The 19946-nt window shown below is 43.6% G+C and overlaps 1 long non-coding RNA gene across 5 annotated transcripts in view; it reads left to right on the forward strand.

Annotated features, from left to right (window-relative positions):
• Positions 1-895: 895 nt before the first annotated feature.
• LOC122240901 overlaps positions 896-19946 on the forward strand; it is a 324657-nt gene continuing 305606 nt past the window's right edge. For all 5 annotated transcript variants that reach the window (XR_006220680.1, XR_006220678.1, XR_006220679.1 and 2 more), the window contains exon 1: positions 896-966. This is a non-coding gene — a long non-coding RNA (uncharacterized LOC122240901). The remainder of the gene's footprint in view (positions 967-19946) is intronic.

Genomic DNA, 19946 nt, shown 5'->3' on the forward strand with positions numbered 1-19946 from the left:
GGTTCCCAGACCAGCAGCATGGGCATCACCTGTGTGTTGGTTAGAAATGCAGACTCTCGTTGCACTACTAGGTATTTATCCAAAGGATACAAAAATGCTGAATTGAAGGGGCACACGTACCCCAATATTTATAGCAGCACTATCAACAATAGCCAAATTATGGAAAGAGCCCAAATGTCCATCTACTGATGAATGGATAAAGAATATGTGATGCACACACATACACACACACATAATGGAATATTACTTGGTGATCAGAAAGAATGAATTCTTGCCATTTGCAGCAATGTGGATGGAACTAGGGGATATTATGCTAAGTGAAATGAGTCAGTCAGAGAAAGATAGATATCATATGATTTCACTCTTATGTGGAACAGAGGGGAAGGGAAAGAAAAATAAGATAACAGAATCCCTCTGTTAGAGGGAGGCAAACCATAAGAGACTCTTAAATATAGATAACAAACTGAGGGCTGCTGGAGGGGAGGTGGGTAGGGGATGGGTTAAATGGGTGATGGGCATTAAGCAAGGCACTTTTTGAATGAGCAGTGGGTGTTGTATGTAAGAGATGAATCACTGGGTTCTACTCCTAAAGCCAAGACTACACTGTATGTTAACTAACTTGAATAAAAAAAAAAAAAAAAAAAAAAAAAAAAGAAATGCAGACTCTCAGGTTTCACATCTACTGAACCAGAACCTACTTTTAAGTAAGATCTCCAGTGACTTGTAGGCACATTATAGGTTGAGAAATACTATTCTAGGGGTTTTTCAGATGTGCCTCTACGGTGAGTAGTGTTGAGGGTAGGGCAGGGAAGGTGGGAAATGCTGCTATTATGATCTAGAATTGTTACATACTAGCTCAGCCTACCTGGATATTGAGGTGGGTGTGGTTCTGGGTGGGGACTTTGCCCGGGACCATGGCTTAAGCCTTTACAGAGTATATGTTCCTGGAAACAAAGCCTAGAGAAGGTAGGGTGTCTTCAGTGTGTAGACTGTCAGTATTGACCATGTATTTTTGAAGATCGACATGCAAAGTATGGTAGTTTCCCTTTATCCAAGGGGAATAGGTTCCAAGACCCCCAAGGGATGCCTGAAACTGTGGGTAGTACCGAACCCTATACATGTATTTTCCTATACATACACACCTGTGACAAAGTTTAATTTATGAGCTAGGCACAGGAAGAGATTAGCAACAATAAAAATAAAATAGAACAATTATAACAATATACTGTAGCAGAAGTTATGTGAATGTGGTCTCTCCCACAATATCTTATTGTCCTGTGCCCACCCTTTTTGTGATGCTATGAGGTGATAAAATGCCTGCATGATGAGATGAAGTAGGTGAATGATGCAGGCACTGTGACCTAGCATCAGGTTACTGCTGACCTTATGGCCATATGTCAGAGGGAGGATCATCTGTTTCTGGACCGCAGTTGACCATGGGTAATTGAAATCACAAAAAACAAAGCTGTGGATAAGGGGGAGACCACTGTGTTTCTTTAGCTTCTACATGACAGAGAATGTATGGAAGGGTTTGGAATAGGTCATGGCTAAAAGGGAGGATCAAGGGAGGGAAGGAATAGTCTCAGGTCAGGTTCCTGGAAAATATAACCCAAGGAGAATTGCCCACTTTGATATTTCTTAGGGTGTAGAGGGTGGGTGAAGTGAGAAAACATGGCGGGATCTTATTTCCTGCCAGGCATCACTAATAGTATCTTCCAAAGGGCCTAGAAAAGGTTTTTATTTTTTTTAATGGCTTTATTAAGATGCAGTTGACATACCATTTACCCAGTAAGTGTACAATTCAGTTGTTTTTAATACCACCATCTAAGTTTAGAATATTGTCATCACCCCCAGAAGAAACCTCATACCCACTAGCAGTCATTCCCTATCACGCTCCTCCTCCCATTGCCCTAGGCAGCCACTAAATCTTTCTGGCTCTGTAGATTTGCCTCTTCTGGACAATTCATATAAATGAAATCATATAATACGTGGTCTTTTATGACTGACTTCTTCCTTAGCACAGTGTTTTCAAGCTTCATCCATGCGGTGGCATGATTCAGTATTTCATTTCTTTTTATTACTGAATAATATTCCATTGTATGGAAATGCTACATTTTGTTTATTCATTCATCAGGAGATGGGTATTTGGGTGGTTTCCACCATTTAGCTATTGTGAATAAAGTTGTTAAAAATATTCACGTGCTGGGCGCCTGGGTATTTCAGTCGGTGGAGCTTCTGACTCTTGATTTTGGCTCAGGTTATGATCGCATGGTTGTGAGATTGAGCCCTGCCTTGTGCTCCGTGCTGTGTGTAGAGCCTGCTTAAGATTCTCTCTCTCCCTTTCCCTCTGCCCCTCCCCTGCTTGCACTATCTTTCTCTCAAAAAAGAAATATTCATGTGCAAGTTTTTGCGTGGACCTATGTTTTCATTTCTCTTGGGTATATGCCTAGGAGTGAAATTGCTGGGTCATGTGGTAACTCTACGTTGAACCTTTTGACAGACTGCCAGACTGTTTTCCAAAGTGGCTGTAACATTTTACATTCTCATTAGCATGTTCCAGGGCTCTGTTTTCTCCATATTCTTATAAACACTTGTAATTATCTGTCTTGTTGATCATAGTCATACTAATGGGTGTGGGTATCTCACTGTGGCTTTGATTTGCATTTCCCTGATGGCTAATGATGTTGAACATCTTCTCATGTGCGTATTGGCCACTTGTATATGTTCCTTGGAGGAATACCTATTCAGATCCTTTACCTGTTAAAATTTTTTTTTGTCTTTTTATTATTGAGTTGTAAAGGTTCTTTGTATATCCTGGATACAAGTCCCTTGTCAGATATATGGTTTGCAAATATTTTCTACCATTGTGTGGATTGTTTTTTTTTCCACTTTCTTAATGGTGCCTTTGAAGCACAAAAGTCTTAAATTTTGATGAAGTCCCATTTATCTGTTTTATCTTTTGTTGCTTGTGTCTTGGTGACATATCTAACAAGGCTTTGCCTAACTCAGGGTCACTGTTATGCCCAGAATTCATGATCCCCAAATACCGCCAGGGAGCCGAGTCCGATGTAAAAGCAAAAGAGCCTTTATTCGACCTAGCTCGAGCTCAATCCCCTACCTGCACCGACACAGCCACAGCGGTGAGATACTGGGGAGAGAGAGCCAGTTTCAAAAGGACAAAGGTTTTATTGGGGCCTAGGGGCAGTTGGTGAGGTAATGGCTATGGCCTCAGCCGATTGGCTGGGGAAGGGTCCGAGTCCTGCTAGGCAGGTGAGGGGGTGGTTACTCAAGGGGAGGAGGTGTGGTCAAGGTGAAGGACACAGAACAAGATGGAGTCGGCCGGCGTAGGCCCGCCCTTTCAGTCACAAAGATTTACTCCTGTTTTTTCTAAGGGTTTTTATAGTGTAGATCTTACACGTAGGTCTATGATCCATTTTGAGTTAATTTTTGCTTTTTTGTATAGGAAAGGGGTGCAACTTCATTCTTTTGCATGTAGCTATCCAGTTGTCCCAGCACCATTTGTTGAAAAGACTAATCTCTCCCTATTGAATTAGTTTGAATCAATTAGTTGATTTTTTTAAGGCTACCTTTATATTAGACTTACTTAGGGAATATTAGAAATATACTCATGCCTCTGCCCCTCCTCAGTCCAAGTAAATCAAAATCTCTGAGCGTGAGGATCCCCAGGTGATTCTAATGCACAGTCAGGGCTGAGAACCATGGGCTTAGGGTGTGGTTCTCAAAACGTGCTCTTCATCCCAGCGGCATTGGCAAAAGCCAGAAACTTATTAGAAATGCAAATTCTCAGGCCCTCTTCCAGACTTGCTGGAATTAGAAACATCAAGAGTGAGGCCCAGCAATCTGTGTTTCAGCAAGGCCTGCAGGTGATTCTCCTGCACATTGAAGTTCAAGAACCCCTGGCTCTGACCGGAGTTTTAAGTGGCAGCAGGCTGCCTTCTGGCAGCAAACTTACTGTGAGTCATCTGCTCCTGTACTCACAGGGGGCCCAAAGGAGGCAGAGCCCACCATCTCTGCCTTAGGGTCCTCTGGGGCCCAGTGTCTCCTGCCATCATTGCTGTTCATATGAATCCTGTCGTAGACTCCGGGTCTAGAGTTCTTTCTCCTCTAGCAAGAAAGCAGGATGCAGGATTAAAACGTGAGAGATGGCTGATGTCTGGGAAAAGACAAGTGCCTGGATTAAGGGTCCTTGCTCCATTTTTATGAGGACCAGAAGGCTTACAAACATGGTGATGGAGGTGCACAAAGTGATTATGAAACTGTGAACATTAACTCATGGACGTGTGGGAAAGGGAGTCTTGAAGATATTTGGGGTTGGGGGTTAATACAAAACAAAATCCTGGTGCTGGGCGGTCTGTTGAAAAGTTGTTTACAGCAGACGTGATGCACCACTTCTGTTTACCTAAACTGGTCTAGGGGACAAGAAAGAGCAGTAACCTCAGGGTTAACAAGGCACCTTTCTTTTGTTAATTAGCTCCACTCTGGGCAACTGTGGCCTATGGCCCTATTTACCTGTTTACCTAACTTGGTCCTTCCTTCCTGTGAAAGCAGCTTTCTGCGTTTGTACTAAGTTGGGGGGCATATCCGCCCTGAATACCCAATCTTATTTACCTCATATACCTTTGTATTGGGGCCTTTGCCTTCCCTCTCTATCCTGGAGCCTTGGCTCCGCCCTCACTATACTGGGGCCTTTGCCCCGCCCTCTGTATAGTGGGGACTTTGCCCCGCCCTCTCTATACCTATTTACTTAATCTTTAACCAAACTTGAGCATCCTATGGCTTCATAGTTTTTTATGCCTTGTTAACCCACCAGTGCAGGCTCAGGGAATTCCTAAGCTTATTCTCCACAGAATCCTTCTCTTCCTAGGCTGAAAGGCCTGTCTGCAGAAACAGCCTTTGCTCAGCTCTTACTTCATTATGGGGCTGGTGACTGTAATGAAAATAAGGCACAGTCCTTGTGCTCAAGGGACTTCTATGACCAGTGTTCCTGAACTCACTGATCTGCCCAACATGCCCCACTTCTCACAAATGGGCTATTTAATTCCTACCTCAAAATCTGAAGCAGGCTCCAGGCTCCAAGCTGTCAGTGCAGAGCCGGATATGGGGCTTGAACCCACGAACTGCAAGGTCATGACCTGAACCGAAGTCGGACCCTTAACTGACTGACACACCCAGGTGCCGCCAAGATGATTCATTCTTATATTCTTCCTTATAGTAGCAAGAGGTGGCTGCAGCAGTCCCAGATCTTGTATCTTTTCAGCTTCATCCCCCATGGAGAGGCATGAAAATCTCTTCTTTTAGGGTCGTTGTAAATCTGATTGGGTCATGTGTTCATACCTGGACCAACCTCTGCAGGTACAGTGGGGATTTGATGCACTGATAGCGTTGTGCCTGGGTCTTATGCTCAACCTTTGGAATTGGAAGTGGGTAGGGCTCCACATTGACCCTAAACAGAAAATGGAGAAGCGGTGTGGTTAATATAAAATAAACACCTGGGTTTTGTCCTCAGTTCCTGGCATAGAATGCTTAAGACTCTTGGAATTTAGTCTTTTGTATGCTGATGAGATGATTCCAGGCAGGGGTTCCTAGATAGCTTCAGGATGGGGGCAGGTTACCAGAAAGACCCAGCCATGATTATAGGGTTAGAACTTTCAGCCCCACCGCCAAACTCTATGTAGGGGAAGAAGAGGCTGTTGATGGAGTTCATTCACCAGCAGCCAATGATTTAATCACCTGTGCTTCCATAATGAAATCTCTATTAAAACTCCCTAAATGATGGAGTTCAAAGAGCTACTAGGTTTGGTGAACACATCCAGGTGCTAGAGGGTGGTGTACCCAGAGAGAGCATGGAAACACCATGCAGCCCCCAATCTTACCCCATGTATCCCTTCCATTTGGTTGTTCCTGAATTGTGTTCTTATAATAAACCAGTAATACTAAGTATGGTGATCTCCAGAATTCTGTGAGTTGTTCTAGCAAATTACTGAACGTGAGGGGGAGATAGCCAGACAGTCAGAAGTTTGGGTGGCAACCTGGGCCTTGTGACTGGTGTATGAAGTGCGGTCAGTCTTGTGCGACTGAGCCTGTGGGATCTGCACTAATTCTGGGTAGTGTCAGAATTGAATTGTTGAATGCCCACTTGGCATTAGAGAATCAGAGAACTGGTGTTGAAAAAGATACCACATATTTGGTGTCAAGGGAAAAAACCCTCAGGTGGATTCCTAGAAACAGGGTCAATGGAGACTGGTATTTAAAAAGCACAATCCCATTATATTCTTCCTCCCAGGTTGGATTCCAGATCTGCTTCTGCTGAGGGACAGGTGAATCCCATGGGCATCACACTCTGATAGGACACCATCTTCTTTCTAGTCCTGGGCACCACAGCTCAGCAGGGAAGTGGTTCAGAATTTGATAGAGTAAAAGTTAAAATCTGCAGTGGACTGGGGGGAGTATAAATGGATATAACTTTTCTTGTAGCTAGTTTGGCACTATGTGTTGACTTAAAAATATTTGTACACTTTGGCCTAGGAATCTTTTTTTTTTTTTTTTGAGAGAGCAGGGGGGCATAGGGTGAGGAGGAGAGAGAGAATCTTAAGCAGGCTCCACACTCAGCGTGGAGCCTGATGTGGGGCTTGAACTCACCACCGAGAGATCATGACCTGAGCTGAAATCAGGAGTCTGATCCTCAACTGACTAACCAAGTCACCCAGGAGCCCCTGGCCTAGTCATCTTAGTTTGGGAATTTTTCCTGGTGAATGATCTGATGTATGTGTTAAGCTTTAGGTAAAGCATTATCTATCAAACATTATTTATGTTAGGAAAAAAAATAACCATGAAAAAAATGTCCAAAATTGTGGGATTGATTAAATAAATTTCAGCATATGAGCATATCCTTTGGATGGAATATTATATAACCACTAAAAATTATAAGTAATTTAAATCCATGAGCAAATGATAAATGTTAAATAGCATATTCACTTATTAGATAATATCATCTGAATTATATCAGCCAGGCTTTAATAAAAAAGATTGGAAGCACGTACACTAATATGATAACAATAACTTGGTTAGTAGAATAATTGGTGTTTAAATTCTTTGTATTTTCCTTTTCTTTGGTATTCTTAATTTGTCTATAAGGATGCTGTCACTGTGTCTGATTTCCAAGGTAAGACCCAGAAGGGCAAGAAATAGAGTGTTTCTTTTATAATCAGAAAAAAGTTAAAACAGTTCCTCAGCAGTGCCTTCCACATATGTTGACTTTTAGACTCTGCTCTTTGGAGCTGTTGTGGAGGCAAGGGAATGAGAGTTTATGGGCTACATTGATTTCAGACTGCTTTCTTGCTTGTAACTTAGCCACATGAGATGAGTCCTTTAGGGAGGTGTCAGTAGGAGGTACAAATCAAAGGCTGGGACAATAGGGACAAGGCCTGTCTGCTCTGGAGGAGGGTTCAGGGAAGGAGGAGGGCAGAGGACTGGCAATTCTCCTAGATAGGCTTAGCGGGGATGAAGGGCCCCATGTGTCTTCCAAGTCTGGGGGATGTACACTTTTACCGTTTGGGCAATTGAAGCTAAATCACTACCGAGGACAATGGAAACTTGAGAGGTTTTTCTGAGATTGTTATATGTAACCTCCAGCTTTTTTGGAAGGCCTGTCTCTTGGAAGACCAAGGCCAGCTGAGGGTGAGCTTGGGGAAGTGCATCTCTGCGTTTCCTCTTTTCCCTGCCCTCTCTCAGTGAATGCTCAGTACTTCTTGTCTTTGGGATCCCACTGTGCTCCCTCTGCCCTGTTACTCTTCTGGCTTTCTTTGGGTCTGACAGCTTCAGCAGTTCCCCAGGCCCTGTGTCTGTTTCTCCAGGCAAACTTACATGTCGACCGTTAGTAGTTCTGATCTTTGCCAATCTGGCAAACACCAACGGTGGTTCTGGGTAAACCTGCACATACGCTGTAGTCCCTTCCCAGATAGTGCTTGCATTTGCATTGAAGTCATGGCCCAATGTCCAGTGACAGACAGGGACAACGAGAGAGACCTCCCAGTGCCCTAGTTCCCTTTTCTTGGTGCTGCACACCAGCCCTGACTGTTCCTGTGTTACTTAGCCTATTGTAAGGATGGAGCACTACTTCCCAGAGAAATCAGCCCCATCTGTGGGATTCCAGGCTCTTCTGGACAATCTGTCATTACTTCTGGAGAACTACAGATGTGCTTCTCCTCCCCACCCCCCCCTTTAACTTTTTAAAGTACATAATGCTTTTGAATAAGTTTAACTTCAAAAGTTACAAAAGCATGGATAGTAAAAGTCTCTGGCTCTCCTCTGTTCCTCATCTGCCCACTTTTTCATGCCTTCCTCATCAAAGAGGATGCAGGGATAGAGCCAGGCTTTCTAGATGGCTGCCCAGTGGTCTCAACTTCACTTTCCCCGCTGATTTGAGAGGATATCATCATGTCCCATATATGTTTCAATCTGTTCCTGGGCTTTGTATTCTGTTCCGCTGTCTGTCTGTCTATATGCCAACACCACTGAGAACTGAGGACAGGTAGCAGCTTTCCAAGCCCAGGGGAAGGATGTAGGCTTTCTCTTCCTTGCCCTGTTCTTTAGTTCTTATTTCAGGCTTAATGCTGATACTAGTAATAATATTCTTCATAGTGAGGTCTGAGGTAAATACTGTTCTCCCCATTTTATGGATAAAGAAAATGAGGAACAGAGGGGTTGAAGTCACTTGCTCAAGGCCACATAGCTGGTAGGTAAAAGTGTTATGCCCAGAATTCGTGATCCCCAAAGACCACCAGGGAGCCGAGTCCGATGCAATAGCAAAACAGCCTTTATTCGAGCTAGCTCAAGCTCAATCCCCTACCTGCACTGACGCAGTGGTGAGATACCGGGGAGAGAGAGCGAGTTTCAAAAGCACAAAGGTTTTATTGGGGTCTAGGGGCAGTTGGTGAGGTAATGGCTGTGGCCTCAGCTGATTGGCTGGGGAAGGGTCGGAGTCCTGTTACGCATCGCCGGGAGGAGGTGTGGTCAAGGTGAAGGACACAGAACAAGATGGAGTCAGCCTGCGTAGGCCCGCCCTTTCAAAAGAGCATTAGGAGTCCTGACAGAGACATCTACCTACCATACTATGTATACCCTTTTGCAGATTTTATTATTATAATAAATGCTAATAACTACTATTTATTGAGAGCTATCTCTAGGCATTGTGCTAAGTGCTTTGAGTTCTGTGCATATAGTATCTCATTTAATTGAATCTCTGTAATAACTCCAGAAGGTAGATATGACCACCAGATATGTATACATGGAAAATTGAGGCCCAGAGGGTTTATCTAAACTACAGAAGAGCACCTGGCTAGTATTTGTTGCTCTGAAGACCACATTCTTCACAATGATGCTTTACTGACTCTGGATTTTCACATTCATAATTTAGTATTCTTTTTTTTTTTTTTCTTAAGTTTATTAATTTTTTGAGACAGAGAGATGGAGACACAGCATGACTGGGGGAGGAACAGAGAGAGAGGGAGACAGAATCTGAAGCAGGCTCCAGGTTCTGAGCAGTCAGCACAGAGCCGGATGTGGGGCTCTCATTCCTTCAATATCACTTCCTTTGTCAGTCACCAGGCTTCAGGCAGTTTCTGAAGGCACAGAGGCAGAGGTGTACAAGTGTGAGACATTCTTATAGCTCTCTTCTCTGAGCTCCTGAGGTGGGTCCACTCTCCTCATATTTTTGGACACTATTTTACTTTCCTAGGCTATGAAGCTCTCTCAACCCATAAACTCTCAGTCCAGGGTCTTTGTGTTCTAAGGTAATCAACAAATGTATTGATGTTGAGAAGGCTGATATGGAAATCCATATTAGGTTGAAAGAAGAAGTGAGTCAGCTAATGGAGGATCTTAAAATCCCCAACAGTGAAGTTCAGATCTGATGGTACAAATAGCGGGGAGCCTTAGAAGATTCTGGAGTGAAGAAACAAGACACAAAAATGCTTTTTAAGGAAAAGTAGTCATGGATCGTAAGCACTGTGTATAATCCCTGCGAAGAAAGGAAAGAACCAGGACAGCTAGACCCAGTTAACCTTTGATCTTCAGGGCACTTTGCTTTGCCCATCTGATCTAAACATATATTGTCTGAATGTCCCAATATCCTATTATTTTCCTCTATGGATCTGACGGTCTTTGTGTTCTGACTCTAGGAGGACAGGGCAGGGCTTTTTGTTTTAGACCAATTTCTATCCCAAAGACTGGGAAGAACCTTGGGCAGACTACAGAACCCTTAACTCAGATGACAGTATCCTTCGCAGTCTGGTGCCTGCCTTATCTATCTGGCCATAATCTGCCCCCGCTTTTTTTTTTTTTTTTTTTTTTTTTTCTCTGTGCCAGCATCCACATTGAGCACTGTTAGTACTCAAATGTGCCATGCCCCCATTTTGCTCCTAGGCAGTTCCCTGGTGTAGTTTTTGTCCCTTCTTGTATAACCCCTCCTCTTCCTTAAGGCTTAGCCAAGATGCCACCTCCTTTAGGAAGCCTCCTTGGGCCCAGTAGGGTGGGTTGGGTGCTCCTTCTGTGTCTCTCCACTGCGTCCTGCCATTTCCCAGTCACTTCTGCTGCCTCTGTCAAATAATTCCCTTGTTCCCCTGGATTCAGAGCTTCTAATGGGAAAGGGCCGCATCTCAGTTGTCCCTGGGCCTGGCACACAGCAGCTGTACAGAAAGTCTTGGCACATGAATAATGAAGGAACATTGCCACGGGCCAGCTGTCCCCATCTGTTGCACCAACTGACTGGTTGGTGGCTCTTAGCTCCATTAATCTCTTTCTTGTCATCCCAACAGGAAAACCTTTGCTCCCAACTCAGGGGCAAAGGAACTCTTTCCTTCCCAGGGAGACTTCTCTTTCTGGATTTCTGACCTCATGAGCTCCTAAGTCTGGCTTTCCAAGAGGCCCCTTCTCCCCAGCACCACCACCAGTACCCCTCACAGCCTCCTTTCCATGGGCCAGAAGATCAAAAAGCAATACTTTCATTGGGCATGTGACTTCCTGATGGTCCTAGGCTGTTCTGAAAAGACTCTCTTTGATCAAACCTGAGTCAGGCTCCTCTGAGCTCTCCTCTTGTCTAAGCCTTGACCTTGGGCTGTGTCCTTGGCCTAGTTAATCCAGTTTTAACAAGAATCCTGCTGAGTCAGTTTATCAAAAATCCCCCTACCCTTGGTGTGTGATCACCCTCAATATCTGATCAAACTCTTCATCCCCCCTCTTTGATATCTGATCACCCTGGCCTGCCTTCAAGAATTCCCCTCAGCCATGATATTTCCTCTTAGTGATCTTCTACCCACTGCCCCCTGACTCTGCTGCTTTGCTATAAATCCCCATTTGTCCTTGTGCTTGGTATTGAGCCCCGTCTCTCCCCCCTATGGCAAAACCCCTGGCAGTGGTCCCTCTTGAGTAAAGTGTTCCTTACTGTCTTTAACAAATGTCATGAATCAATTTTCCTCAAAGGCAACCTCACCCCACTGTGACTTTGTAAACCTTTGTCTTGAGCCTTTGTCTTCCCAGGCACCAAAAGTCACTCCTCTCTGGTGCCCACTGCCTTTCACTCCTCCTCCTTCTCCTCCTCCTCCTAATAGCACCTCAGACTTTATTCTCCCTCTGCATTAATTATTCCTTTCTTTAACCTCTGTGATCTCTCAGCATTTGGCTTTCCTCCCCTTTTATCTTCTCCCCAAGCTGGTACCTGTCTATCCACTTCTTAAATACAGATTTTCCCAAATTTGTGTTTTTAACCCTCTATTTTCCCCAAGACCTCAAAATGAATATTGTCTGAGGACAGTTGGAGCATCTTAGAAAATGCTCACAGGTTATCTGGGAGTCCAAACACAGGAGGTGTTATCAGCACAGGCTGTGCCCCCAACGTCAGGATCCCTCATCCCTTGGGGTGGTAGGCTGGTCTCAGGTGTCTCTCAGAGGGCATCTGAATGAATGGAGGGGAGTCTGCCATAAGCCTACAGTCTTGCTATGAGCCGATCCACCACTTGTGCCACTCTGGATATCCACTTGGGTAGCCAGTTACAGGGACCACCACCTCCCATTGAAGATTAAGGCCCAAGTAGCAGTGAGAGAAGCTGGTATTCCACTTGCCCAGGTTACAGCTTGAGGAGTTAGTGTTCCAGGAGCCCAAGGAATAGGGCTTGCAATCCAAGGTATACAACGCCAAATATCTTCACATATGCTGGATAATTATTTTTGCAGCTTCTACACCCTTTTGGTGATATCCAAGCCAGCTGTAAGCTGATTGTTCTAATAGTTCATGTATATTTTGAAAATCTACATATCATCATCAATTTGAAATCCTTGGCATGAAAAATTTGATTGAATTTGAAATTTGTTTACATTATCACAAAAGTGTCACTATTAGTTGTCAATGAAGGGAGAGTTACTAGATTTATTCCAACACAATTTTTGAATGTAGATTTTTGAATGATTACAAAAATGATTTAAAAATTTGTATTGCTTCCTTATGGAAACAAAGTTTTTTGTTGATGGCTATCATCGAACATTTGAAGAGATTATTATTAAAAAGTGTTATTTCAGGGGCGCCTGGGTGGCTCAGTCGGTTAGGCGTCTGACTTCGGCTCAGGTCACGATCTCACGGTCCGTGAGTTCGAGCCCCGCATCGGGCTCTGGGCTGATGGCTCGGAGCCTGGAGCCTGCTTCCGATTCTGTGTCTCCCTCTCTCTCTGCCCCTCCCCCATTCATGCTCTGTCTCTGTCTCAAAAATAAATAAAAACGTTAAAAAAAAAAATTAAAAAAAAGTGTTATTTCAGAGTTAAATGTCACAATTTCCAAACTGTTACCCCAAGAGAATGGGAAGAGATTATGAAAAATTTGTTCATTGGCACAGATTTGAGTGTTTCACTTAAACACTTGAGAACATTTTATTTGGAAATTTTACATAAATTCAATATTTCATACCTTTCTGAAACTTGTATTTTATTTTATATTATACAATATACAAAGTATAATGACTTTTTCCCCATTAAAGTCTAAATTTCCTTCAGTTTACTCCAGGGTGTGATATAAATGCTATCATTTTCTCTGTATGTTCTCACATGAAAAAATGTTGGGAATTTTTATTTTATTTTATTTAAAAAAATTTTAATGTTTATTTTTGAGAGTGGGAGAGACAGAGAGTGAGTGGGGGAGGGACAGAGAGAGAGAGAGAGAGAGAGACCCAGAATCCAAAGTAGGCACCAGACTCTGAGCTGTTAGCACAGAGCCTGATGTGGGGCTTGAACCCATGAACTTTGAGATCATGGCCTAAGCCGAAGTCAGACGCTCAACCAATTGAGCTACCCAGGTACCCCAGTGTTGGGAATTTTTAAAAACAACTTTATTGAAGTGTAATTTACATGTTAAGCTACTCACCCATTTTAAGTGTACAACCCAATGAATTTTAGTAAATTTGCTGAGTTGTACAATCATTGGCATCCATTTTTAGAACATTTTTCTCATCCCAATAAGATGGGATGCTAGTTTTGAAGGATGGTGAGAGGGACCAAAAGGCATTCCTTGGGAGGACAGACCTTTGGGTCCTGGGTGCCAGTGGACAAGTGTGAAGGTGTCAAATTCCTAGGAGAAGTGTCCCCAAAGGGGGACAGGGAAGACCAAGAAAATGGCTGTTGTTCTGGGGGTGGGGGGGGGGTGGGGGGGGATGGTTTGTGGCTCAGCTTAAATACCACAGCCTCCAGGGAGGTATTTCCAGCTCACATGGCAGACTGCTCCTTGCTTTCCCAGACTCCAGTGTTCATCTTTCACAGCAGAACAATTACTGGTGGATTTTTGGTTCATAGATCTGCTGTCCCCGCTGGACTGTGAGTCCCCTCCCCCACTTTGTTTCCACTAAGATAACTTAGCCCCATATATGGCAAAGAGCCTCACAGTCAATGTTTTCCCAATGAATAAGTGATTTCCAGCTCTTTATCCTCCCCTCCAAGGTTGCCGGAGCTGAGCAGAGGCACAGGGACAACAGTGACCAGAGCAGAATCAGGCTGTTTCAGTGCCTGGGATGATAGGGAGTGTGCAGGCTGGGCCCTGCAGCCCCGGGCTCTTGTCTGGCTCTGCTTCTGACCATTTGTCTCTCTGTGCTGTCATTTGCACCTTTCAGTTATCCCATCCTAACAAGTGAGGCTGCCGGGTGCCATGCTGTCTCAGTTGACTTCCAGCTATAAAGCCCCATGATTGAAATGGTGCATCTTTCCCCCAGTGTCTAATGGAACTGCCTGCATTTGAAGGGGCAATTTCTGGGCAGTTGCAGAGAGAGAACTACAGGGGCTCTGGCCCCTGGCTCTGCCTGGGGACTTGGTGTCAGAGCATTTGCCCAGACTGCTGCAGACATCCCCAGATATCAGTGACAGCAGCAAGCAGATAAATTGCCTTTGCCACCTCAAGAAGCAGGTAAACTGGCAGGATGGCATCTTTGGGTGTAAGAAAAATGAAGAGATGTAAACCAAGCACTTCACGTTGTTTTTGAGTGCACTTATCAGTTGCCCAGACCTGCAACTCCCTTTTAAAAGCCGAATTCCTTTACTAATAATAGAGCTCCATTATTCTTTATCACTAGACTCTCAACTCTGCTCCATATTTCCCCTTGGTGTTCTCCTGCTCACTAACCCATTTATCCTCCCTTATAAACCCACACTTAAAGTTGACATAAAATACAGCCGTGACACCATGGGAAAACTTTCTGGTGGTGGCCTGAGCCGGCAAAGTGGTTGTGGCTGTGACAGAGAACCCTCCCTAAATGATGCTTGTTCTCAGGTGCCTCAAGTGGGTTTCTGGGTTAGAAGTGGGAGCTGCTGCTTGGCACTGAGTGGAAGGAATTTGAGGGTTTCCGGTGTCTTCTCTGAGCTCCAGTGCTGACGCCTTGGTGTTGGGGCAGCAGAGGCAGCCCTGAGGGGAGGCAGTCAGTGTCCTCCATCCCTCCAACTCCCTGGGCATTACTGGACCAGTCTGGGCTTCCCGGGACTGATCAGACCTGACTATGGTTTTCCTGTCTGATCATGTTGTTAATTAACATCACAAATCTTCGCAGCTGGTGGCTGCCTTTTGCATCTCATCCCCCTCCTCCTCCCTTCTCCACACCAATTAGTGCAAAAGCAGGGAGCAAATCTTCAAGCATTGATTTGCCTTTGTAGTAATGATTATTTTGGGAACAACCCAACCCCCTCCAAGCAGACAAACTCCCCCCACACCCTGAGCTTGAACCACATGCTTCCTTCCTCATAGATTTTTGGCTTTGCTAGGCCAGGACAGAGAACCCAATTATTGAAGAGAATAACACCACATTTGTCTCCTCTGGGTTTAAAAGACAAAAGGGATTGTAAGGAGAGAAGGGGAGAGAACACCTCCAGAGGATGTGACTCATTTAAAGGTGTTGGCTAGTCTTTTCAAAAAGTCAGCTCCGTGAAGGTGGAAACCTAGTCTAGCCAAATGTCAAATGGAACGGACGTGAAAAAGCCTTCACTAACACCTCTATTTACGGACTGGTTCCTGCCTCAGACAGCTCAGCCCTTTACTGGTACATGAAACCCTCAGGGGTCAGGGACCAATGTGCGTCTGTGCCACGGGAATTGTGTGTGGCCCCAGCTTAGAGAGGAATCCAAGGACGGAGGGGCGGTGCCCCTCCAATGGTCCAGGAACAGCTGGGTCTTGAACGCCGTCTCTGGGTCCACATTGGGCACCTGCCAATAGACCTCGGTAGCTAGTTAATCCCCCTAGTGAGACTGTATGGTCACACGGCAAAAGAAAAAGAGTATTTGGCCTTGTGCTCACTAGGCAGTGTTTTGAAGAATAGACAGCGCATAGTGTGTTCGAGGGGACTTCATCTATTGTGTCTTTTTACCTTCCTAGTGTTCCCTTGCACCCTTGGGGGATCATCTCCTTGTTTCTCCCTGACTCTCATTTCTTCTCCTAAACACCCTGTTCTCTCCTGTATGGGGGATTGTGAGGGCCTGGGTGCTGTGTGGCAACATAGAGTAATCAATTAGCAATGTCTCCCAGGGCGGGGGTGAGGGCTGCCAAGCAAGCTATGTATTTACCATCCCCATCCTTTTCGGTTTTTAAATTTTTTAAAAATTTTTTTTGAATAATTTTTTTAAATGTTTATTTTTGAGAGAGAGACACACAGAATGTGAGTGGAGGAGCGGCAGAGAGAGAGAGGGAGACACAGAATCTGAAACAGGCTCCAGGCTCTGAGCTGTCAGCACAGAGCCCAATGCGGGGCTTGAACCCATGAACTGCAAGGTCATGACCTGAGCCGAAGTCAGATGCTTAACTGACTGAGATGCCCAGGTGCCCCATGTTTTTTAATTTTTAATTGTGATAAAGTACATGTAACAAAATCTATTATATTAACCATGTTTAAATAAGTGTAGAGTTCAGTCGTGTTAAGTGTATTCACACTGTTGTGCAGTCCTTTCTAGAACTTTTTCTCTTGCAAAACTGAAACTGTGTCTATTAAATAACTCTGTTTCTGCCTTCTCCACCAGCCCCTGGTAACCACCATTCTACTTTCTTTTTCTACAAGGTTGCTACTCTAGACAAGTGGAATCATATGGTATTTGTCTTTTTTTTTTTGTCTAGCTTATTTTACTTCCTGTAATATTTTCAAGTTTCATCCGTGTTACTTGTGTTAGAATTTCCTTCCTTCTTAAGGCTTAATAATATTCCATTCTATGTATATGCTACATTTGTTTATCTGCTCATCTGTCAATGGATTACTTCCACCTTTTGGCTATTGTGAATAATGTTGCTATGAACATGGGTGTACAAATATCTGATCCTTTAAAAAAAATTTTTCCCAACAATTAAATGATATAAATTAGCGGTTTCCAGCTTTGGTTACATTTGGTTATCTGTAGATCTTTTAAAAAATACTGTTCTTTGAACCATTACCCTAATTAAATCAAATATCTAGGTATAGAGTGCATAGATCAAAAACCAAAGGTATTTGTTAAAAATACAGATTCTCTGGAGATTGTGATTTAGCTGGTCTGGGATGTGGCCCCGAAATCTGTACTTTTAGAAAAGGGCCTCATGATTGGGTATTTTAGAAATTACTGTCTAAGTCATCAATTAAAGGCTATGTTAACCTTCATGAAGCCTTATCCCTTGGTCATAAATGGTGTCAAACTGTTCTCTAGTTATCTTATGTATCTTGGTCCTATATCCCCACCTGGATTGTAAATTCATAAAAATGTAGGATTTCTGAACTCAAAGGGGCCATAGAGACCAGATAATGTGTTCAACCAAGGCTACACCTTAATTAATTTTAGGGCTGTGTCCAGAGGCAGTTCACAATTCCTTCCACTCTCTAGTATTTTAAAGTTTTAGTTTTTTCCACAGTGCCAGTGCAGGCCAGCATGTTACTTTTAAGAAAGACAGGATGCGACTTCCATTGCTCTTGTGAATTTATCCTTTCTGCTGCTGTGAGAACCCAGTCAATCAATGATTGTTATAGCATCATGAAGTATCAGGGATTGAATGACAAAAGATCTAAGTTGTGCCTATCATAGCACATGGTGTCCACATAAATGACTTGATTTCTAGGCCAGGCTCAAGTCCACATCAGCTGTGAGACCCTGGACCAGTATGAATCATGAATCATAAGACCTTGCATTAATTGAACATTAACTATTTACCAGGTGCTCTTCTAGATGGATTACATGGATTATTTGATAGGCCTAGAAGGAAACTAGAGCTTGGAAATGTTCAGAGACTTGTGAGTAAGTGACACAACTTGGATTTGAAGTCTGATATCTCAGCCCATTCTCTTAATCACTGTGCTATTTCATGGTGACGATAAGAGAGGAGGTAAGCCAAATGGTTAGCAGAGTGTCTAGTCCATTATAGAAGCTCAGGAAATTGGCCATCATCATCATTATGGCAACAGCAACTAAACCTTGCATAGCTCTTGTTATGTGCCAGGCACTCTTTTACACACTTAAGACATATCTATTTGCAAAATAATCCTATTAAGCAGTACTATTATAACAGATTTTACAGATGAGGAAACTGGGGCACACAAAAATTATGTAACCAAATGTTACACAGCTAGCAAGTGTCAGAGGTTAGATTGAACTAGGGAGTCTGGCTCCAAACTAATGCCATAAACAGTACACTGTGCTGCCTTCCACAGTAAGTGGGAAACTACTAATGATTAGATTACTACTAATGATTAGTAATAAAACCCTCAAATTTCTTTCAACACAGTATTTTTCTACCCTTTTTCCTTGTAGGCATGCCCCGAAGCTAAAAATAAATATGATAATATATTCAGGTGTCCTTTTTATGTCTCCCATTTCTGCCCTCTCAAAATTCTTATGCAATTCAATCTGATATTATTTCATAGCATCTTATTTCTTAGTCATTTTGGAAGTAACTTCTGGGGCAGGGACTTTCATGGCATCACTACACTTTTTAAGTTGGAAGGAAGCCTTGGTTCCTCTAGGACAGAAATCTCTAAAATAAAGTGTTTGCACCCTACAGGTGACGCAAGGTTATCCATTGTAGTTGGAGAAGAAGATGTTAGTGAAAAACCAAAGAAACTAAGGGCCATTGTGATTTTCCTGTCGTGAAGTTTAGTGGGCACCTCGTAGACATTATCATAGTGACTCTGACTCCAGCTGTCCCTGCCGACCCTCCTTTTTTTGAAGCATTCACCTCCCTTCACTGAGTGAATTCACACTCCTGTCCTCTCTGTCTCAGGCTGTTCTTTCCTATTTCAGGAATTTATTTTTTGTGGGTTTCCTATTTCAGGAATTTATTTTTTCCCCCCTTTTAAAATGTTTTGTTTAATTTTGGGGGAGAGAGAGAGAGAGAGAGAGAGCGCGCGCAAGCTGGGGGAGGGAGAGACAGATAGGGGGACAGAGGATTTGAAGTGGGCTCTGTGCTGACAGCAGTGAGCCTGATGTGGGACTCGAACTCATGAACTGTGAGATCATGACCTGAGCCGAAGTCAGATGTTCAGCTGATTGAGCCACCCAGACGTACCTGCCCATTTCAGAAATTAAAAAAAATAATAAATAAATAAATTAACATATGGCTTGACATGGCATCCTTACTTGCTCCATGCATCAGAAGGTCATGGTCCTTGTATAGTATGTCCCCTGTCTGAGAGGAAGATGGAGGTCCGTAGCACGGACAAAGCTGCTTTCCCTGTTTTATTTCTTTTCAGCATATTTATGTGTGCTGCTATAGGTTAGATTGGGTCCCACAAGAATTGTTGAGGTCCTCACCCCCAGTGCCTCAGAATGTGATTTATTTTGAAATAGGGTCCTTGTAGATGCAATTAGTTAAGTTAGATGAGGTCGTACTGAACCAGGAGGGGCTCTAAATCCACTATGGCTGGTGTCTCTATAAGAAGAGAAGAGACACAGAGACACATGGAGAGAAGATGGCCAGCCACATGATGGCAGGGGCATGTATTGGAATGAAGCATCAACAAGCCAAGGAATGTCAGGATTGCTGACAAACCCCACCAGCTAGGAGAGCTAAGGAAAGATTCTCCCCTTTAGGTTTCAGAGGGAGTGTGCCACTGCTGATACCTTGATTTCAGATTTCCAGCCTCTGGAACTGTGAAAGAATAAATTTCTGTTGTTTTAAGCCACGTACTTTGTGGTACTTTGTCATGGCAGCCACAGGAAACAAATACATGTGCCTATGTAGGTAGATTTATGAATTCTATTTCCTTCTTTAAATGAAACTATCCCTCACCAAATGGACACTCTGCAAAGACACTGCCATTTGAAGGTAATACCTCTGATACAGTCCAGGCGGCCACAGGGACACAGCAGTGCTCCCTGATTCCATCAACCACCATCAGGAGGGAAAAATGAAAACTCTTCCACTTAACCTGGTAAGAAGTCAGTGAAAAGTGTCTTGAAATT

The sequence above is a fragment of the Panthera tigris genome, chromosome C1 (assembly GCF_018350195.1).
Source record: "Panthera tigris isolate Pti1 chromosome C1, P.tigris_Pti1_mat1.1, whole genome shotgun sequence".
Taxonomy (NCBI): Eukaryota; Metazoa; Chordata; class Mammalia; order Carnivora; family Felidae; genus Panthera; species Panthera tigris.